The sequence below is a fragment of the Schistocerca piceifrons genome, chromosome 2 (genome assembly GCF_021461385.2).
Source record: "Schistocerca piceifrons isolate TAMUIC-IGC-003096 chromosome 2, iqSchPice1.1, whole genome shotgun sequence".
In the NCBI taxonomy this organism is placed as follows: Eukaryota; Metazoa; Arthropoda; class Insecta; order Orthoptera; family Acrididae; genus Schistocerca; species Schistocerca piceifrons.
Window position 1 is genome coordinate 40,165,060 of NC_060139.1, and position 21,088 is coordinate 40,186,147.

Genomic DNA, 21,088 nt, shown 5'->3' on the forward strand with positions numbered 1-21,088 from the left:
TCGTCTCAGTCCGTGCTGCCAGGGCGCTAGTCTGCGGCTTTCGTTTCTCAGCATCGTGTGTCTCCATGTGTCGACTTGTCTCGACTTTGCTCGGCTGACGCGAAAGCTGACGCTTGGAAATGGGCATATATGTAGAGGGCAGGCGCGACAAACGACTGGGAGAGACCAAAAAACGACAAACACACGACAGAACCTTTCATTTTATTGTGGCCACAGATTCGCCCCTTAGTGTACCGAGAGGCAAGAGTGGCGTCAGCGTGCGGGACCGCATAATTATTGCTAAGCAACAACGAAGCCGAAGGAAAAATGCAAAATGAAAGAAGGCAACAGCACGTCGAGTTCCCAGCCGAGCACGCATCCATGTACTAACCACGGCCAACGATTCCTAACGCCGGTGAACAGACGAGAACCGCTGCACTACGCGCGGTGTGGCCGTTGGCGACAGTATCGCGCAACGTGTAGACACCTTACTTCTTGTGAAGATCGCTTGTTATTTACCTGGCAGTGTGTCGCTGGAGGAAGCATTGTCTTTTAGGGGAGAAAAATGAAATGGCACTTGGTGCGGTCGAATACGTGGCCTTTGTGTTCACAGCACGACGCTCTAACTTACTCAGCTATCGAGCTACGCAATGTGGCACGTCTGCAGTCCAATACCCGATCCACCGTCTCATCCACCTTTATTACTGCCCTGACACTCATTTACGCACATATCTGCTTTCGTTCACGTTTGCTCGCCTGATGCTTGGACCCCAAAAACCACAACCCAAAGATATCGTAAATGCCGTGAGAATAACCAAGACTCAGCAAACAAAAGAATGTTCGGCTACCGGGAATCGATTCCGGGCCTCGTGGCTGAAAGCCATGTCTCCTAACAGCTTTCCATTCTTTCAGGCCGCCAGACAATCAGACTTGCAAGGCAAGCACCATAGTCACTGCCGTTTCTCGTAGTATCTGTGGAACCTGTTCCCGCGTAATTTACTTGTTTTCCCGCATGTACGAAATTGGTAGTTTTGGAATATTTAAAATGCATTGTCAGATGTGGGGTTCGAACCCACGCTCCCCTTCGGGAACCAGAGCTTAAATCTGGCGCCTTAGACCGCTCGGCCAATCTGACGCGTGGGCGCCAGATCTCTTCCACCGTCGTTTCTCGGTATATCTCCAGAGCCTGACTGCGAAATTAGCGTGTTTTTTTCTTGTGTGAAGGAAATACGTTGGTTTTAGAGTATTTAAAACGAGTTGTCAGATGTGAGGTTGCACCCCACCCTCACTTTCGGGAACCACAGCTTAAACATGGTGCCTTACACCATTGTTTTAAGTCGCCATCTGTCTTGAGTGGAACGAGCAGAACTGTAGTTATCAATATTCACACTGACGCAGAGAAAACAAAAAACGACAGAAGAGGCCGTTCCCTAGCAACGGCTACGCTGTGCATTTCGCCCTCAGGGGAAGCTAATGATAGGCTCCAGGCGAGCATCAAACTAACCAACTTAATATTGTGATACTTAGGCGCTTTCTACTTCTGGATTGGCACACACATGCTGAATCGTCTCTGGATCATCAGTAAGTACGTCACATTAGATATTTGTTTTATCGCCCTGCTGTAAATTAAAGGGCAGTTTTTCAACGGCTGTCAGTTCTGCTTCTAGCTACGCTACATCGCCCTAGCAGCACCTACGCACTGCGTTCAGATGTGCTCACCTCCGCCCTGGCGTTGAGCGCCTACAGCGCCGTCGCCTTCGGCCTCTGATGGCAGGAGGGTAGCCGACACATCAAGGCGTGGGTGGGACGCAGCACAACGCGGTGGTGGTGTAACGGTCAGCATGGTTGCTTCCCAAGCAGTTGATCCGGGTTCGATTCCCGGCCACCGCACAAAAGGTACTTTTTTCTTCTACGGGTATTCCACGTAACGAAACGCGATCTTCGAAACTGTGAACTGTCGCGGTACGAATAGTTTTCCTTCGCCCCTCGTCTCAGTCCGTGCTGCCAGGGCGCTAGTCTGCGGCTTTCGTTTCTCAGCATCGTGTGTCTCCATGTGTCGACTTGTCTCGACTTTGCTCGGCTGACGCGAAAGCTGACGCTTGGAAATGGGCATATATGTAGAGGGCAGGCGCGACAAACGACTGGGAGAGACCAAAAAACGACAAACACACGACAGAACCTTTCATTTTATTGTGGCCACAGATTCGCCCCTTAGTGTACCGAGAGGCAAGAGTGGCGTCAGCGTGCGGGACCGCATAATTATTGCTAAGCAACAACGAAGCCGAAGGAAAAATGCAAAATGAAAGAAGGCAACAGCACGTCGAGTTCCCAGCCGAGCACGCATCCATGTACTAACCACGGCCAACGATTCCTAACGCCGGTGAACAGACGAGAACCGCTGCACTACGCGCGGTGTGGCCGTTGGCGACAGTATCGCGCAACGTGTAGACACCTTACTTCTTGTGAAGATCGCTTGTTATTTACCTGGCAGTGTGTCGCTGGAGGAAGCATTGTCTTTTAGGGGAGAAAAATGAAATGGCACTTGGTGCGGTCGAATACGTGGCCTTTGTGTTCACAGCACGACGCTCTAACTTACTCAGCTATCGAGCTACGCAATGTGGCACGTCTGCAGTCCAATACCCGATCCACCGTCTCATCCACCTTTATTACTGCCCTGACACTCATTTACGCACATATCTGCTTTCGTTCACGTTTGCTCGCCTGATGCTTGGACCCCAAAAACCACAACCCAAAGATATCGTAAATGCCGTGAGAATAACCAAGACTCAGCAAACAAAAGAATGTTCGGCTACCGGGAATCGATTCCGGGCCTCGTGGCTGAAAGCCATGTCTCCTAACAGCTTTCCATTCTTTCAGGCCGCCAGACAATCAGACTTGCAAGGCAAGCACCATAGTCACTGCCGTTTCTCGTAGTATCTGTGGAACCTGTTCCCGCGTAATTTACTTGTTTTCCCGCATGTACGAAATTGGTAGTTTTGGAATATTTAAAATGCATTGTCAGATGTGGGGTTCGAACCCACGCTCCCCTTCGGGAACCAGAGCTTAAATCTGGCGCCTTAGACCGCTCGGCCAATCTGACGCGTAGGCGCCAGATCTCTTCCACCGTCGTTTCTCGGTATATCTCCAGAGCCTGACTGCGAAATTAGCGTGTTTTTTTCTTGTGTGAAGGAAATACGTTGGTTTTAGAGTATTTAAAACGAGTTGTCAGATGTGAGGTTGCACCCCACCCTCACTTTCGGGAACCACAGCTTAAACATGGTGCCTTACACCATTGTTTTAAGTCGCCATCTGTCTTGAGTGGAACGAGCAGAACTGTAGTTATCAATATTCACACTGACGCAGAGAAAACAAAAAACGACAGAAGAGGCCGTTCCCTAGCAACGGCTACGCTGTGCATTTCGCCCTCAGGGGAAGCTAATGATAGGCTCCAGGCGAGCATCAAACTAACCAACTTAATATTGTGATACTTAGGCGCTTTCTACTTCTGGATTGGCACACACATGCTGAATCGTCTCTGGATCATCAGTAAGTACGTCACATTAGATATTTGTTTTATCGCCCTGCTGTAAATTAAAGGGCAGTTTTTCAACGGCTGTCAGTTCTGCTTCTAGCTACGCTACATCGCCCTAGCAGCACCTACGCACTGCGTTCAGATGTGCTCACCTCCGCCCTGGCGTTGAGCGCCTACAGCGCCGTCGCCTTCGGCCTCTGATGGCAGGAGGGTAGCCGACACATCAAGGCGTGGGTGGGACGCAGCACAACGCGGTGGTGGTGTAACGGTCAGCATGGTTGCTTCCCAAGCAGTTGATCCGGGTTCGATTCCCGGCCACCGCACAAAAGGTACTTTTTTCTTCTACGGGTATTCCACGTAACGAAACGCGATCTTCGAAACTGTGAACTGTCGCGGTACGAATAGTTTTCCTTCGCCCCTCGTCTCAGTCCGTGCTGCCAGGGCGCTAGTCTGCGGCTTTCGTTTCTCAGCATCGTGTGTCTCCATGTGTCGACTTGTCTCGACTTTGCTCGGCTGACGCGAAAGCTGACGCTTGGAAATGGGCATATATGTAGAGGGCAGGCGCGACAAACGACTGGGAGAGACCAAAAAACGACAAACACACGACAGAACCTTTCATTTTATTGTGGCCACAGATTCGCCCCTTAGTGTACCGAGAGGCAAGAGTGGCGTCAGCGTGCGGGACCGCATAATTATTGCTAAGCAACAACGAAGCCGAAGGAAAAATGCAAAATGAAAGAAGGCAACAGCACGTCGAGTTCCCAGCCGAGCACGCATCCATGTACTAACCACGGCCAACGATTCCTAACGCCGGTGAACAGACGAGAACCGCTGCACTACGCGCGGTGTGGCCGTTGGCGACAGTATCGCGCAACGTGTAGACACCTTACTTCTTGTGAAGATCGCTTGTTATTTACCTGGCAGTGTGTCGCTGGAGGAAGCATTGTCTTTTAGGGGAGAAAAATGAAATGGCACTTGGTGCGGTCGAATACGTGGCCTTTGTGTTCACAGCACGACGCTCTAACTTACTCAGCTATCGAGCTACGCAATGTGGCACGTCTGCAGTCCAATACCCGATCCACCGTCTCATCCACCTTTATTACTGCCCTGACACTCATTTACGCACATATCTGCTTTCGTTCACGTTTGCTCGCCTGATGCTTGGACCCCAAAAACCACAACCCAAAGATATCGTAAATGCCGTGAGAATAACCAAGACTCAGCAAACAAAAGAATGTTCGGCTACCGGGAATCGATTCCGGGCCTCGTGGCTGAAAGCCATGTCTCCTAACAGCTTTCCATTCTTTCAGGCCGCCAGACAATCAGACTTGCAAGGCAAGCACCATAGTCACTGCCGTTTCTCGTAGTATCTGTGGAACCTGTTCCCGCGTAATTTACTTGTTTTCCCGCATGTACGAAATTGGTAGTTTTGGAATATTTAAAATGCATTGTCAGATGTGGGGTTCGAACCCACGCTCCCCTTCGGGAACCAGAGCTTAAATCTGGCGCCTTAGACCGCTCGGCCAATCTGACGCGTGGGCGCCAGATCTCTTCCACCGTCGTTTCTCGGTATATCTCCAGAGCCTGACTGCGAAATTAGCGTGTTTTTTTCTTGTGTGAAGGAAATACGTTGGTTTTAGAGTATTTAAAACGAGTTGTCAGATGTGAGGTTGCACCCCACCCTCACTTTCGGGAACCACAGCTTAAACATGGTGCCTTACACCATTGTTTTCCGTCGCCATCTGTCTTGAGTGGAACGAGCAGAACTGTAGTTATCAATATTCACACTGACGCAGAGAAAACAAAAAACGACAGAAGAGGCCGTTCCCTAGCAACGGCTACGCTGTGCATTTCGCCCTCAGGGGAAGCTAATGATAGGCTCCAGGCGAGCATCAAACTAACCAACTTAATATTGTGATACTTAGGCGCTTTCTACTTCTGGATTGGCACACACATGCTGAATCGTCTCTGGATCATCAGTAAGTACGTCACATTAGATATTTGTTTTATCGCCCTGCTGTAAATTAAAGGGCAGTTTTTCAACGGCTGTCAGTTCTGCTTCTAGCTACGCTACATCGCCCTAGCAGCACCTACGCACTGCGTTCAGATGTGCTCACCTCCGCCCTGGCGTTGAGCGCCTACAGCGCCGTCGCCTTTGGCCTCTGATGGCAGGAGGGTAGCCGACACATCAAGGCGTGGGTGGGACGCAGCACAACGCGGAGGTGGTGTAACGGTCAGCATGGTTGCTTCCCAAGCAGTTGATCCGGGTTCGATTCCCGGCCACCGCACAAAAGGTACTTTTTTCTTCTACGGGTATTCCACGTAACGAAACGCGATCTTCGAAACTGTGAACTGTCGCGGTACGAATAGTTTTCCTTCGCCCCTCGTCTCAGTCCGTGCTGCCAGGGCGCTAGTCTGCGGCTTTCGTTTCTCAGCATCGTGTGTCTCCATGTGTCGACTTGTCTCGACTTTGCTCGGCTGACGCGAAAGCTGACGCTTGGAAATGGGCATATATGTAGAGGGCAGGCGCGACAAACGACTGGGAGAGACCAAAAAACGACAAACACACGACAGAACCTTTCATTTTATTGTGGCCACAGATTCGCCCCTTAGTGTACCGAGAGGCAAGAGTGGCGTCAGCGTGCGGGACCGCATAATTATTGCTAAGCAACAACGAAGCCGAAGGAAAAATGCAAAATGAAAGAAGGCAACAGCACGTCGAGTTCCCAGCCGAGCACGCATCCATGTACTAACCACGGCCAACGATTCCTAACGCCGGTGAACAGACGAGAACCGCTGCACTACGCGCGGTGTGGCCGTTGGCGACAGTATCGCGCAACGTGTAGACACCTTACTTCTTGTGAAGATCGCTTGTTATTTACCTGGCAGTGTGTCGCTGGAGGAAGCATTGTCTTTTAGGGGAGAAAAATGAAATGGCACTTGGTGCGGTCGAATACGTGGCCTTTGTGTTCACAGCACGACGCTCTAACTTACTCAGCTATCGAGCTACACAATGTGGCACGTCTGCAGTCCAATACCCGATCCACCGTCTCATCCACCTTTATTACTGCCCTGACACTCATTTACGCACATATCTGCTTTCGTTCACGTTTGCTCGCCTGATGCTTGGACCCCAAAAACCACAACCCAAAGATATCGTAAATGCCGTGAGAATAACCAAGACTCAGCAAACAAAAGAATGTTCGGCTACCGGGAATCGATTCCGGGCCTCGTGGCTGAAAGCCATGTCTCCTAACAGCTTTCCATTCTTTCAGGCCGCCAGACAATCAGACTTGCAAGGCAAGCACCATAGTCACTGCCGTTTCTCGTAGTATCTGTGGAACCTGTTCCCGCGTAATTTACTTGTTTTCCCGCATGTACGAAATTGGTAGTTTTGGAATATTTAAAATGCATTGTCAGATGTGGGGTTCGAACCCACGCTCCCCTTCGGGAACCAGAGCTTAAATCTGGCGCCTTAGACCGCTCGGCCAATCTGACGCGTGGGCGCCAGATCTCTTCCACCGTCGTTTCTCGGTATATCTCCAGAGCCTGACTGCGAAATTAGCGTGTTTTTTTCTTGTGTGAAGGAAATACGTTGGTTTTAGAGTATTTAAAACGAGTTGTCAGATGTGAGGTTGCACCCCACCCTCACTTTCGGGAACCACAGCTTAAACATGGTGCCTTACACCATTGTTTTCCGTCGCCATCTGTCTTGAGTGGAACGAGCAGAACTGTAGTTATCAATATTCACACTGACGCAGAGAAAACAAAAAACGACAGAAGAGGCCGTTCCCTAGCAACGGATACGCTGTGCATTTCGCCCTCAGGGGAAGCTAATGATAGGCTCCAGGCGAGCATCAAACTAACCAACTTAATATTGTGATACTTAGGCGCTTTCTACTTCTGGATTGGCACACACATGCTGAATCGTCTCTGGATCATCAGTAAGTACGTCACATTAGATATTTGTTTTATCGCCCTGCTGTAAATTAAAGGGCAGTTTTTCAACGGCTGTCAGTTCTGCTTCTAGCTACGCTACATCGCCCTAGCAGCACCTACGCACTGCGTTCAGATGTGCTCACCTCCGCCCTGGCGTTGAGCGCCTACAGCGCCGTCGCCTTCGGCCTCTGATGGCAGGAGGGTAGCCGACACATCAAGGCGTGGGTGGGACGCAGCACAACGCGGTGGTGGTGTAACGGTCAGCATGGTTGCTTCCCAAGCAGTTGATCCGGGTTCGATTCCCGGCCACCGCACAAAAGGTACTTTTTTTCTTCTACGGGTATTCCACGTAACGAAACGCGATCTTCGAAACTGTGAACTGTCGCGGTACGAATAGTTTTCCTTCGCCCCTCGTCTCAGTCCGTGCTGCCAGGGCGCTAGTCTGCGGCTTTCGTTTCTCAGCATCGTGTGTCTCCATGTGTCGACTTGTCTCGACTTTGCTCGGCTGACGCGAAAGCTGACGCTTGGAAATGGGCATATATGTAGAGGGCAGGCGCGACAAACGACTGGGAGAGACCAAAAAACGACAAACACACGACAGAACCTTTCATTTTATTGTGGCCACAGATTCGCCCCTTAGTGTACCGAGAGGCAAGAGTGGCGTCAGCGTGCGGGACCGCATAATTATTGCTAAGCAACAACGAAGCCGAAGGAAAAATGCAAAATGAAAGAAGGCAACAGCACGTCGAGTTCCCAGCCGAGCACGCATCCATGTACTAACCACGGCCAACGATTCCTAACGCCGGTGAACAGACGAGAACCGCTGCACTACGCGCGGTGTGGCCGTTGGCGACAGTATCGCGCAACGTGTAGACACCTTACTTCTTGTGAAGATCGCTTGTTATTTACCTGGCAGTGTGTCGCTGGAGGAAGCATTGTCTTTTAGGGGAGAAAAATGAAATGGCACTTGGTGCGGTCGAATACGTGGCCTTTGTGTTCACAGCACGACGCTCTAACTTACTCAGCTATCGAGCTACGCAATGTGGCACGTCTGCAGTCCAATACCCGATCCACCGTCTCATCCACCTTTATTACTGCCCTGACACTCATTTACGCACATATCTGCTTTCGTTCACGTTTGCTCGCCTGATGCTTGGACCCCAAAAACCACAACCCAAAGATATCGTAAATGCCGTGAGAATAACCAAGACTCAGCAAACAAAAGAATGTTCGGCTACCGGGAATCGATTCCGGGCCTCGTGGCTGAAAGCCATGTCTCCTAACAGCTTTCCATTCTTTCAGGCCGCCAGACAATCAGACTTGCAAGGCAAGCACCATAGTCACTGCCGTTTCTCGTAGTATCTGTGGAACCTGTTCCCGCGTAATTTACTTGTTTTCCCGCATGTACGAAATTGGTAGTTTTGGAATATTTAAAATGCATTGTCAGATGTGGGGTTCGAACCCACGCTCCCCTTCGGGAACCAGAGCTTAAATCTGGCGCCTTAGACCGCTCGGCCAATCTGACGCGTGGGCGCCAGATCTCTTCCACCGTCGTTTCTCGGTATATCTCCAGAGCCTGACTGCGAAATTAGCGTGTTTTTTTCTTGTGTGAAGGAAATACGTTGGTTTTAGAGTATTTAAAACGAGTTGTCAGATGTGAGGTTGCACCCCACCCTCACTTTCGGGAACCACAGCTTAAACATGGTGCCTTACACCATTGTTTTCCGTCGCCATCTGTCTTGAGTGGAACGAGCAGAACTGTAGTTATCAATATTCACACTGACGCAGAGAAAACAAAAAACGACAGAAGAGGCCGTTCCCTAGCAACGGCTACGCTGTGCATTTCGCCCTCAGGGGAAGCTAATGATAGGCTCCAGGCGAGCATCAAACTAACCAACTTAATATTGTGATACTTAGGCGCTTTCTACTTCTGGATTGGCACACACATGCTGAATCGTCTCTGGATCATCAGTAAGTACGTCACATTAGATATTTGTTTTATCGCCCTGCTGTAAATTAAAGGGCAGTTTTTCAACGGCTGTCAGTTCTGCTTCTAGCTACGCTACATCGCCCTAGCAGCACCTACGCACTGCGTTCAGATGTGCTCACCTCCGCCCTGGCGTTGAGCGCCTACAGCGCCGTCGCCTTCGGCCTCTGATGGCAGGAGGGTAGCCGACACATCAAGGCGTGGGTGGGACGCAGCACAACGCGGTGGTGGTGTAACGGTCAGCATGGTTGCTTCCCAAGCAGTTGATCCGGGTTCGATTCCCGGCCACCGCACAAAAGGTACTTTTTTTCTTCTACGGGTATTCCACGTAACGAAACGCGATCTTCGAAACTGTGAACTGTCGCGGTACGAATAGTTTTCCTTCGCCCCTCGTCTCAGTCCGTGCTGCCAGGGCGCTAGTCTGCGGCTTTCGTTTCTCAGCATCGTGTGTCTCCATGTGTCGACTTTGCTCGGCTGACGCGAAAGCTGACGCTTGGAAATGGGCATATATGTAGAGGGCAGGCGCGACAAACGACTGGGAGAGACCAAAAAACGACAAACACACGACAGAACCTTTCATTTTATTGTGGCCACAGATTCGCCCCTTAGTGTACCGAGAGGCAAGAGTGGCGTCAGCGTGCGGGACCGCATAATTATTGCTAAGCAACAACGAAGCCGAAGGAAAAATGCAAAATGAAAGAAGGCAACAGCACGTCGAGTTCCCAGCCGAGCACGCATCCATGTACTAACCACGGCCAACGATTCCTAACGCCGGTGAACAGACGAGAACCGCTGCACTACGCGCGGTGTGGCCGTTGGCGACAGTATCGCGCAACGTGTAGACACCTTACTTCTTGTGAAGATCGCTTGTTATTTACCTGGCAGTGTGTCGCTGGAGGAAGCATTGTCTTTTAGGGGAGAAAAATGAAATGGCACTTGGTGCGGTCGAATACGTGGCCTTTGTGTTCACAGCACGACGCTCTAACTTACTCAGCTATCGAGCTACGCAATGTGGCACGTCTGCAGTCCAATACCCGATCCACCGTCTCATCCACCTTTATTACTGCCCTGACACTCATTTACGCACATATCTGCTTTCGTTCACGTTTGCTCGCCTGATGCTTGGACCCCAAAAACCACAACCCAAAGATATCGTAAATGCCGTGAGAATAACCAAGACTCAGCAAACAAAAGAATGTTCGGCTACCGGGAATCGATTCCGGGCCTCGTGGCTGAAAGCCATGTCTCCTAACAGCTTTCCATTCTTTCAGGCCGCCAGACAATCAGACTTGCAAGGCAAGCACCATAGTCACTGCCGTTTCTCGTAGTATCTGTGGAACCTGTTCCCGCGTAATTTACTTGTTTTCCCGCATGTACGAAATTGGTAGTTTTGGAATATTTAAAATGCATTGTCAGATGTGGGGTTCGAACCCACGCTCCCCTTCGGGAACCAGAGCTTAAATCTGGCGCCTTAGACCGCTCGGCCAATCTGACGCGTGGGCGCCAGATCTCTTCCACCGTCGTTTCTCGGTATATCTCCAGAGCCTGACTGCGAAATTAGCGTGTTTTTTTCTTGTGTGAAGGAAATACGTTGGTTTTAGAGTATTTAAAACGAGTTGTCAGATGTGAGGTTGCACCCCACCCTCACTTTCGGGAACCACAGCTTAAACATGGTGCCTTACACCATTGTTTTCCGTCGCCATCTGTCTTGAGTGGAACGAGCAGAACTGTAGTTATCAATATTCACACTGACGCAGAGAAAACAAAAAACGACAGAAGAGGCCGTTCCCTAGCAACGGCTACGCTGTGCATTTCGCCCTCAGGGGAAGCTAATGATAGGCTCCAGGCGAGCATCAAACTAACCAACTTAATATTGTGATACTTAGGCGCTTTCTACTTCTGGATTGGCACACACATGCTGAATCGTCTCTGGATCATCAGTAAGTACGTCACATTAGATATTTGTTTTATCGCCCTGCTGTAAATTAAAGGGCAGTTTTTCAACGGCTGTCAGTTCTGCTTCTAGCTACGCTACATCGCCCTAGCAGCACCTACGCACTGCGTTCAGATGTGCTCACCTCCGCCCTGGCGTTGAGCGCCTACAGCGCCGTCGCCTTCGGCCTCTGATGGCAGGAGGGTAGCCGACACATCAAGGCGTGGGTGGGACGCAGCACAACGCGGTGGTGGTGTAACGGTCAGCATGGTTGCTTCCCAAGCAGTTGATCCGGGTTCGATTCCCGGCCACCGCACAAAAGGTACTTTTTTCTTCTACGGGTATTCCACGTAACGAAACGCGATCTTCGAAACTGTGAACTGTCGCGGTACGAATAGTTTTCCTTCGCCCCTCGTCTCAGTCCGTGCTGCCAGGGCGCTAGTCTGCGGCTTTCGTTTCTCAGCATCGTGTGTCTCCATGTGTCGACTTGTCTCGACTTTGCTCGGCTGACGCGAAAGCTGACGCTTGGAAATGGGCATATATGTAGAGGGCAGGCGCGACAAACGACTGGGAGAGACCAAAAAACGACAAACACACGACAGAACCTTTCATTTTATTGTGGCCACAGATTCGCCCCTTAGTGTACCGAGAGGCAAGAGTGGCGTCAGCGTGCGGGACCGCATAATTATTGCTAAGCAACAACGAAGCCGAAGGAAAAATGCAAAATGAAAGAAGGCAACAGCACGTCGAGTTCCCAGCCGAGCACGCATCCATGTACTAACCACGGCCAACGATTCCTAACGCCGGTGAACAGACGAGAACCGCTGCACTACGCGCGGTGTGGCCGTTGGCGACAGTATCGCGCAACGTGTAGACACCTTACTTCTTGTGAAGATCGCTTGTTATTTACCTGGCAGTGTGTCGCTGGAGGAAGCATTGTCTTTTAGGGGAGAAAAATGAAATGGCACTTGGTGCGGTCGAATACGTGGCCTTTGTGTTCACAGCACGACGCTCTAACTTACTCAGCTATCGAGCTACGCAATGTGGCACGTCTGCAGTCCAATACCCGATCCACCGTCTCATCCACCTTTATTACTGCCCTGACACTCATTTACGCACATATCTGCTTTCGTTCACGTTTGCTCGCCTGATGCTTGGACCCCAAAAACCACAACCCAAAGATATCGTAAATGCCGTGAGAATAACCAAGACTCAGCAAACAAAAGAATGTTCGGCTACCGGGAATCGATTCCGGGCCTCGTGGCTGAAAGCCATGTCTCCTAACAGCTTTCCATTCTTTCAGGCCGCCAGACAATCAGACTTGCAAGGCAAGCACCATAGTCACTGCCGTTTCTCGTAGTATCTGTGGAACCTGTTCCCGCGTAATTTACTTGTTTTCCCGCATGTACGAAATTGGTAGTTTTGGAATATTTAAAATGCATTGTCAGATGTGGGGTTCGAACCCACGCTCCCCTTCGGGAACCAGAGCTTAAATCTGGCGCCTTAGACCGCTCGGCCAATCTGACGCGTGGGCGCCAGATCTCTTCCACCGTCGTTTCTCGGTATATCTCCAGAGCCTGACTGCGAAATTAGCGTGTTTTTTTCTTGTGTGAAGGAAATACGTTGGTTTTAGAGTATTTAAAACGAGTTGTCAGATGTGAGGTTGCACCCCACCCTCACTTTCGGGAACCACAGCTTAAACATGGTGCCTTACACCATTGTTTTCCGTCGCCATCTGTCTTGAGTGGAACGAGCAGAACTGTAGTTATCAATATTCACACTGACGCAGAGAAAACAAAAAACGACAGAAGAGGCCGTTCCCTAGCAACGGCTACGCTGTGCATTTCGCCCTCAGGGGAAGCTAATGATAGGCTCCAGGCGAGCATCAAACTAACCAACTTAATATTGTGATACTTAGGCGCTTTCTACTTCTGGATTGGCACACACATGCTGAATCGTCTCTGGATCATCAGTAAGTACGTCACATTAGATATTTGTTTTATCGCCCTGCTGTAAATTAAAGGGCAGTTTTTCAACGGCTGTCAGTTCTGCTTCTAGCTACGCTACATCGCCCTAGCAGCACCTACGCACTGCGTTCAGATGTGCTCACCTCCGCCCTGGCGTTGAGCGCCTACAGCGCCGTCGCCTTTGGCCTCTGATGGCAGGAGGGTAGCCGACACATCAAGGCGTGGGTGGGACGCAGCACAACGCGGAGGTGGTGTAACGGTCAGCATGGTTGCTTCCCAAGCAGTTGATCCGGGTTCGATTCCCGGCCACCGCACAAAAGGTACTTTTTTCTTCTACGGGTATTCCACGTAACGAAACGCGATCTTCGAAACTGTGAACTGTCGCGGTACGAATAGTTTTCCTTCGCCCCTCGTCTCAGTCCGTGCTGCCAGGGCGCTAGTCTGCGGCTTTCGTTTCTCAGCATCGTGTGTCTCCATGTGTCGACTTGTCTCGACTTTGCTCGGCTGACGCGAAAGCTGACGCTTGGAAATGGGCATATATGTAGAGGGCAGGCGCGACAAACGACTGGGAGAGACCAAAAAACGACAAACACACGACAGAACCTTTCATTTTATTGTGGCCACAGATTCGCCCCTTAGTGTACCGAGAGGCAAGAGTGGCGTCAGCGTGCGGGACCGCATAATTATTGCTAAGCAACAACGAAGCCGAAGGAAAAATGCAAAATGAAAGAAGGCAACAGCACGTCGAGTTCCCAGCCGAGCACGCATCCATGTACTAACCACGGCCAACGATTCCTAACGCCGGTGAACAGACGAGAACCGCTGCACTACGCGCGGTGTGGCCGTTGGCGACAGTATCGCGCAACGTGTAGACACCTTACTTCTTGTGAAGATCGCTTGTTATTTACCTGGCAGTGTGTCGCTGGAGGAAGCATTGTCTTTTAGGGGAGAAAAATGAAATGGCACTTGGTGCGGTCGAATACGTGGCCTTTGTGTTCACAGCACGACGCTCTAACTTACTCAGCTATCGAGCTACACAATGTGGCACGTCTGCAGTCCAATACCCGATCCACCGTCTCATCCACCTTTATTACTGCCCTGACACTCATTTACGCACATATCTGCTTTCGTTCACGTTTGCTCGCCTGATGCTTGGACCCCAAAAACCACAACCCAAAGATATCGTAAATGCCGTGAGAATAACCAAGACTCAGCAAACAAAAGAATGTTCGGCTACCGGGAATCGATTCCGGGCCTCGTGGCTGAAAGCCATGTCTCCTAACAGCTTTCCATTCTTTCAGGCCGCCAGACAATCAGACTTGCAAGGCAAGCACCATAGTCACTGCCGTTTCTCGTAGTATCTGTGGAACCTGTTCCCGCGTAATTTACTTGTTTTCCCGCATGTACGAAATTGGTAGTTTTGGAATATTTAAAATGCATTGTCAGATGTGGGGTTCGAACCCACGCTCCCCTTCGGGAACCAGAGCTTAAATCTGGCGCCTTAGACCGCTCGGCCAATCTGACGCGTGGGCGCCAGATCTCTTCCACCGTCGTTTCTCGGTATATCTCCAGAGCCTGACTGCGAAATTAGCGTGTTTTTTTCTTGTGTGAAGGAAATACGTTGGTTTTAGAGTATTTAAAACGAGTTGTCAGATGTGAGGTTGCACCCCACCCTCACTTTCGGGAACCACAGCTTAAACATGGTGCCTTACACCATTGTTTTCCGTCGCCATCTGTCTTGAGTGGAACGAGCAGAACTGTAGTTATCAATATTCACACTGACGCAGAGAAAACAAAAAACGACAGAAGAGGCCGTTCCCTAGCAACGGCTACGCTGTGCATTTCGCCCTCAGGGGAAGCTAATGATAGGCTCCAGGCGAGCATCAAACTAACCAACTTAATATTGTGATACTTAGGCGCTTTCTACTTCTGGATTGGCACACACATGCTGAATCGTCTCTGGATCATCAGTAAGTACGTCACATTAGATATTTGTTTTATCGCCCTGCTGTAAATTAAAGGGCAGTTTTTCAACGGCTGTCAGTTCTGCTTCTAGCTACGCTACATCGCCCTAGCAGCACCTACGCACTGCGTTCAGATGTGCTCACCTCCGCCCTGGCGTTGAGCGCCTACAGCGCCGTCGCCTTCGGCCTCTGATGGCAGGAGGGTAGCCGACACATCAAGGCGTGGGTGGGACGCAGCACAACGCGGTGGTGGTGTAACGGTCAGCATGGTTGCTTCCCAAGCAGTTGATCCGGGTTCGATTCCCGGCCACCGCACAAAAGGTACTTTTTTTCTTCTACGGGTATTCCACGTAACGAAACGCGATCTTCGAAACTGTGAACTGTCGCGGTACGAATAGTTTTCCTTCGCCCCTCGTCTCAGTCCGTGCTGCCAGGGCGCTAGTCTGCGGCTTTCGTTTCTCAGCATCGTGTGTCTCCATGTGTCGACTTGTCTCGACTTTGCTCGGCTGACGCGAAAGCTGACGCTTGGAAATGGGCATATATGTAGAGGGCAGGCGCGACAAACGACTGGGAGAGACCAAAAAACGACAAACACACGACAGAACCTTTCATTTTATTGTGGCCACAGATTCGCCCCTTAGTGTACCGAGAGGCAAGAGTGGCGTCAGCGTGCGGGACCGCATAATTATTGCTAAGCAACAACGAAGCCGAAGGAAAAATGCAAAATGAAAGAAGGCAACAGCACGTCGAGTTCCCAGCCGAGCACGCATCCATGTACTAACCACGGCCAACGATTCCTAACGCCGGTGAACAGACGAGAACCGCTGCACTACGCGCGGTGTGGCCGTTGGCGACAGTATCGCGCAACGTGTAGACACCTTACTTCTTGTGAAGATCGCTTGTTATTTACCTGGCAGTGTGTCGCTGGAGGAAGCATTGTCTTTTAGGGGAGAAAAATGAAATGGCACTTGGTGCGGTCGAATACGTGGCCTTTGTGTTCACAGCACGACGCTCTAACTTACTCAGCTATCGAGCTACGCAATGTGGCACGTCTGCAGTCCAATACCCGATCCACCGTCTCATCCACCTTTATTACTGCCCTGACACTCATTTACGCACATATCTGCTTTCGTTCACGTTTGCTCGCCTGATGCTTGGACCCCAAAAACCACAACCCAAAGATATCGTAAATGCCGTGAGAATAACCAAGACTCAGCAAACAAAAGAATGTTCGGCTACCGGGAATCGATTCCGGGCCTCGTGGCTGAAAGCCATGTCTCCTAACAGCTTTCCATTCTTTCAGGCCGCCAGACAATCAGACTTGCAAGGCAAGCACCATAGTCACTGCCGTTTCTCGTAGTATCTGTGGAACCTGTTCCCGCGTAATTTACTTGTTTTCCCGCATGTACGAAATTGGTAGTTTTGGAATATTTAAAATGCATTGTCAGATGTGGGGTTCGAACCCACGCTCCCCTTCGGGAACCAGAGCTTAAATCTGGCGCCTTAGACCGCTCGGCCAATCTGACGCGTGGGCGCCAGATCTCTTCCACCGTCGTTTCTCGGTATATCTCCAGAGCCTGACTGCGAAATTAGCGTGTTTTTTTCTTGTGTGAAGGAAATACGTTGGTTTTAGAGTATTTAAAACGAGTTGTCAGATGTGAGGTTGCACCCCACCCTCACTTTCGGGAACCACAGCTTAAACATGGTGCCTTACACCATTGTTTTCCGTCGCCATCTGTCTTGAGTGGAACGAGCAGAACTGTAGTTATCAATATTCACACTGACGCAGAGAAAACAAAAAACGACAGAAGAGGCCGTTCCCTAGCAACGGCTACGCTGTGCATTTCGCCCTCAGGGGAAGCTAATGATAGGCTCCAGGCGAGCATCAAACTAACCAACTTAATATTGTGATACTTAGGCGCTTTCTACTTCTGGATTGGCACACACATGCTGAATCGTCTCTGGATCATCAGTAAGTACGTCACATTAGATATTTGTTTTATCGCCCTGCTGTAAATTAAAGGGCAGTTTTTCAACGGCTGTCAGTTCTGCTTCTAGCTACGCTACATCGCCCTAGCAGCACCTACGCACTGCGTTCAGATGTGCTCACCTCCGCCCTGGCGTTGAGCGCCTACAGCGCCGTCGCCTTCGGCCTCTGATGGCAGGAGGGTAGCCGACACATCAAGGCGTGGGTGGGACGCAGCACAACGCGGTGGTGGTGTAACGGTCAGCATGGTTGCTTCCCAAGCAGTTGATCCGGGTTCGATTCCCGGCCACCGCACAAAAGGTACTTTTTTTCTTCTACGGGTATTCCACGTAACGAAACGCGATCTTCGAAACTGTGAACTGTCGCGGTACGAATAGTTTTCCTTCGCCCCTCGTCTCAGTCCGTGCTGCCAGGGCGCTAGTCTGCGGCTTTCGTTTCTCAGCATCGTGTGTCTCCATGTGTCGACTTTGCTCGGCTGACGCGAAAGCTGACGCTTGGAAATGGGCATATATGTAGAGGGCAGGCGCGACAAACGACTGGGAGAGACCAAAAAACGACAAACACACGACAGAACCTTTCATTTTATTGTGGCCACAGATTCGCCCCTTAGTGTACCGAGAGGCAAGAGTGGCGTCAGCGTGCGGGACCGCATAATTATTGCTAAGCAACAACGAAGCCGAAGGAAAAATGCAAAATGAAAGAAGGCAACAGCACGTCGAGTTCCCAGCCGAGCACGCATCCATGTACTAACCACGGCCAACGATTCCTAACGCCGGTGAACAGACGAGAACCGCTGCACTACGCGCGGTGTGGCCGTTGGCGACAGTATCGCGCAACGTGTAGACACCTTACTTCTTGTGAAGATCGCTTGTTATTTACCTGGCAGTGTGTCGCTGGAGGAAGCATTGTCTTTTAGGGGAGAAAAATGAAATGGCACTTGGTGCGGTCGAATACGTGGCCTTTGTGTTCACAGCACGACGCTCTAACTTACTCAGCTATCGAGCTACGCAATGTGGCACGTCTGCAGTCCAATACCCGATCCACCGTCTCATCCACCTTTATTACTGCCCTGACACTCATTTACGCACATATCTGCTTTCGTTCACGTTTGCTCGCCTGATGCTTGGACCCCAAAAACCACAACCCAAAGATATCGTAAATGCCGTGAGAATAACCAAGACTCAGCAAACAAAAGAATGTTCGGCTACCGGGAATCGATTCCGGGCCTCGTGGCTGAAAGCCATGTCTCCTAACAGCTTTCCATTCTTTCAGGCCGCCAGACAATCAGACTTGCAAGGCAAGCACCATAGTCACTGCCGTTTCTCGTAGTATCTGTGGAACCTGTTCCCGCGTAATTTACTTGTTTTCCCGCATGTACGAAATTGGTAGTTTTGGAATATTTAAAATGCATTGTCAGATGTGGGGTTCGAACCCACGCTCCCCTTCGGGAACCAGAGCTTAAATCTGGCGCCTTAGACCGCTCGGCCAATCTGACGCGTGGGCGCCAGATCTCTTCCACCGTCGTTTCTCGGTATATCTCCAGAGCCTGACTGCGAAATTAGCGTGTTTTTTTCTTGTGTGAAGGAAATACGTTGGTTTTAGAGTATTTAAAACGAGTTGTCAGATGTGAGGTTGCACCCCACCCTCACTTTCGGGAACCACAGCTTAAACATGGTGCCTTACACCATTGTTTTCCGTCGCCATCTGTCTTGAGTGGAACGAGCAGAACTGTAGTTATCAATATTCACACTGACGCAGAGAAAACAAAAAACGACAGAAGAGGCCGTTCCCTAGCAACGGCTACGCTGTGCATTTCGCCCTCAGGGGAAGCTAATGATAGGCTCCAGGCGAGCATCAAACTAACCAACTTAATATTGTGATACTTAGGCGCTTTCTACTTCTGGATTGGCACACACATGCTGAATCGTCTCTGGATCATCAGTAAGTACGTCACATTAGATATTTGTTTTATCGCCCTGCTGTAAATTAAAGGGCAGTTTTTCAACGGCTGTCAGTTCTGCTTCTAGCTACGCTACATCGCCCTAGCAGCACCTACGCACTGCGTTCAGATGTGCTCACCTCCGCCCTGGCGTTGAGCGCCTACAGCGCCGTCGCCTTCGGCCTCTGATGGCAGGAGGGTAGCCGACACATCAAGGCGTGGGTGGGACGCAGCACAACGCGGTGGTGGTGTAACGGTCAGCATGGTTGCTTCCCAAGCAGTTGATCCGGGTTCGATTCCCGGCCACCGCACAAAAGGTACTTTTTTCTTCTACGGGTATTCCACGTAACGAAACGCGATCTTCGAAACTGTGAACTGTCGCGGTACGAATAGTTTTCCTTCGCCCCTCGTCTCAGTCCGTGCTGCCAGGGCGCTAGTCTGCGGCTTTCGTTTCTCAGCATCGTGTGTCTCCATGTGTCGACTTGTCTCGACTTTGCTCGGCTGACGCGAAAGCTGACGCTTGGAAATGGGCATATATGTAGAGGGCAGGCGCGACAAACGACTGGGAGAGACCAAAAAACGACAAACACACGACAGAACCTTTCATTTTATTGTGGCCACAGATTCGCCCCTTAGTGTACCGAGAGGCAAGAGTGGCGTCAGCGTGCGGGACCGCATAATTATTGCTAAGCAACAACGAAGCCGAAGGAAAAATGCAAAATGAAAGAAGGCAACAGCACGTCGAGTTCCCAGCCGAGCACGCATCCATGTACTAACCACGGCCAACGATTCCTAACGCCGGTGAACAGACGAGAACCGCTGCACTACGCGCGGTGTGGCCGTTGGCGACAGTATCGCGCAACGTGTAGACACCTTACTTCTTGTGAAGATCGCTTGTTATTTACCTGGCAGTGTGTCGCTGGAGGAAGCATTGTCTTTTAGGGGAGAAAAATGAAATGGCACTTGGTGCGGTCGAATACGTGGCCTTTGTGTTCACAGCACGACGCTCTAACTTACTCAGCTATCGAGCTACGCAATGTGGCACGTCTGCAGTCCAATACCCGATCCACCGTCTCATCCACCTTTATTACTGCCCTGACACTCATTTACGCACATATCTGCTTTCGTTCACGTTTGCTCGCCTGATGCTTGGACCCCAAAAACCACAACCCAAAGATATCGTAAATGCCGTGAGAATAACCAAGACTCAGCAAACAAAAGAATGTTCGGCTACCGGGAATCGATTCCGGGCCTCGTGGCTGAAAGCCATGTCTCCTAACAGCTTTCCATTCTTTCAGGCCGCCAGACAATCAGACTTGCAAGGCAAGCACCATAGTCACTGCCGTTTCTCGTAGTATCTGTGGAACCTGTTCCCGCGTAATTTACTTGTTTTCCCGCATGTACGAAATTGGTAGTTTTGGAATATTTAAAATGCATTGTCAGATGTGGGGTTCGAACCCACGCTCCCCTTCGGGAACCAGAGCTTAAATCTGGCGCCTTAGACCGCTCGGCCAATCTGACGCGTGGGCGCCAGATCTCTTCCACCGTCGTTTCTCGGTATATCTCCAGAGCCTGACTGCGAAATTAGCGTGTTTTTTTCTTGTGTGAAGGAAATACGTTGGTTTTAGAGTATTTAAAACGAGTTGTCAGATGTGAGGTTGCACCCCACCCTCACTTTCGGGAACCACAGCTTAAACATGGTGCCTTACACCATTGTTTTCCGTCGCCATCTGTCTTGAGTGGAACGAGCAGAACTGTAGTTATCAATATTCACACTGACGCAGAGAAAACAAAAAACGACAGAAGAGGCCGTTCCCTAGCAACGGCTACGCTGTGCATTTCGCCCTCAGGGGAAGCTAAT

The 21,088-nt window shown here is 50.5% G+C and overlaps 21 non-coding genes across 21 annotated transcripts; 10 read left to right on the forward strand and 11 right to left on the reverse strand.

Annotated features, from left to right (window-relative positions):
• Positions 1-1,030: 1,030 nt before the first annotated feature.
• Trnal-uaa lies at positions 1,031-1,114 on the reverse strand. The gene has a single exon. It is a non-coding gene; the product is annotated as a tRNA-Leu (tRNA).
• A 683-nt stretch (positions 1,115-1,797) lies between these two features.
• Trnag-ccc lies at positions 1,798-1,869 on the forward strand. The gene has a single exon. It is a non-coding gene; the product is annotated as a tRNA-Gly (tRNA).
• A 1,126-nt stretch (positions 1,870-2,995) lies between these two features.
• Positions 2,996-3,079, reverse strand: Trnal-uaa. The gene has a single exon. It is a non-coding gene; the product is annotated as a tRNA-Leu (tRNA).
• A 683-nt stretch (positions 3,080-3,762) lies between these two features.
• Trnag-ccc lies at positions 3,763-3,834 on the forward strand. Its single transcript has one exon. It is a non-coding gene; the product is annotated as a tRNA-Gly (tRNA).
• A 1,126-nt stretch (positions 3,835-4,960) lies between these two features.
• On the reverse strand, positions 4,961-5,044 carry Trnal-uaa. Its single transcript has one exon. It is a non-coding gene; the product is annotated as a tRNA-Leu (tRNA).
• Positions 5,045-5,727: 683 nt separating this feature from the next.
• On the forward strand, positions 5,728-5,799 carry Trnag-ccc. Its single transcript has one exon. It is a non-coding gene; the product is annotated as a tRNA-Gly (tRNA).
• Positions 5,800-6,925: 1,126 nt separating this feature from the next.
• Trnal-uaa lies at positions 6,926-7,009 on the reverse strand. The gene has a single exon. It is a non-coding gene; the product is annotated as a tRNA-Leu (tRNA).
• Positions 7,010-7,692: 683 nt separating this feature from the next.
• Positions 7,693-7,764, forward strand: Trnag-ccc. The gene has a single exon. It is a non-coding gene; the product is annotated as a tRNA-Gly (tRNA).
• A 1,127-nt stretch (positions 7,765-8,891) lies between these two features.
• On the reverse strand, positions 8,892-8,975 carry Trnal-uaa. The gene has a single exon. It is a non-coding gene; the product is annotated as a tRNA-Leu (tRNA).
• Positions 8,976-9,658: 683 nt separating this feature from the next.
• On the forward strand, positions 9,659-9,730 carry Trnag-ccc. The gene has a single exon. It is a non-coding gene; the product is annotated as a tRNA-Gly (tRNA).
• Positions 9,731-10,847: 1,117 nt separating this feature from the next.
• Trnal-uaa lies at positions 10,848-10,931 on the reverse strand. Its single transcript has one exon. It is a non-coding gene; the product is annotated as a tRNA-Leu (tRNA).
• Positions 10,932-11,614: 683 nt separating this feature from the next.
• Trnag-ccc lies at positions 11,615-11,686 on the forward strand. Its single transcript has one exon. It is a non-coding gene; the product is annotated as a tRNA-Gly (tRNA).
• A 1,126-nt stretch (positions 11,687-12,812) lies between these two features.
• Positions 12,813-12,896, reverse strand: Trnal-uaa. The gene has a single exon. It is a non-coding gene; the product is annotated as a tRNA-Leu (tRNA).
• A 683-nt stretch (positions 12,897-13,579) lies between these two features.
• On the forward strand, positions 13,580-13,651 carry Trnag-ccc. Its single transcript has one exon. It is a non-coding gene; the product is annotated as a tRNA-Gly (tRNA).
• A 1,126-nt stretch (positions 13,652-14,777) lies between these two features.
• Trnal-uaa lies at positions 14,778-14,861 on the reverse strand. The gene has a single exon. It is a non-coding gene; the product is annotated as a tRNA-Leu (tRNA).
• A 683-nt stretch (positions 14,862-15,544) lies between these two features.
• On the forward strand, positions 15,545-15,616 carry Trnag-ccc. The gene has a single exon. It is a non-coding gene; the product is annotated as a tRNA-Gly (tRNA).
• Positions 15,617-16,743: 1,127 nt separating this feature from the next.
• Trnal-uaa lies at positions 16,744-16,827 on the reverse strand. The gene has a single exon. It is a non-coding gene; the product is annotated as a tRNA-Leu (tRNA).
• Positions 16,828-17,510: 683 nt separating this feature from the next.
• Trnag-ccc lies at positions 17,511-17,582 on the forward strand. Its single transcript has one exon. It is a non-coding gene; the product is annotated as a tRNA-Gly (tRNA).
• Positions 17,583-18,699: 1,117 nt separating this feature from the next.
• Trnal-uaa lies at positions 18,700-18,783 on the reverse strand. Its single transcript has one exon. It is a non-coding gene; the product is annotated as a tRNA-Leu (tRNA).
• Positions 18,784-19,466: 683 nt separating this feature from the next.
• On the forward strand, positions 19,467-19,538 carry Trnag-ccc. Its single transcript has one exon. It is a non-coding gene; the product is annotated as a tRNA-Gly (tRNA).
• Positions 19,539-20,664: 1,126 nt separating this feature from the next.
• Trnal-uaa lies at positions 20,665-20,748 on the reverse strand. Its single transcript has one exon. It is a non-coding gene; the product is annotated as a tRNA-Leu (tRNA).
• Positions 20,749-21,088: the final 340 nt, after the last annotated feature.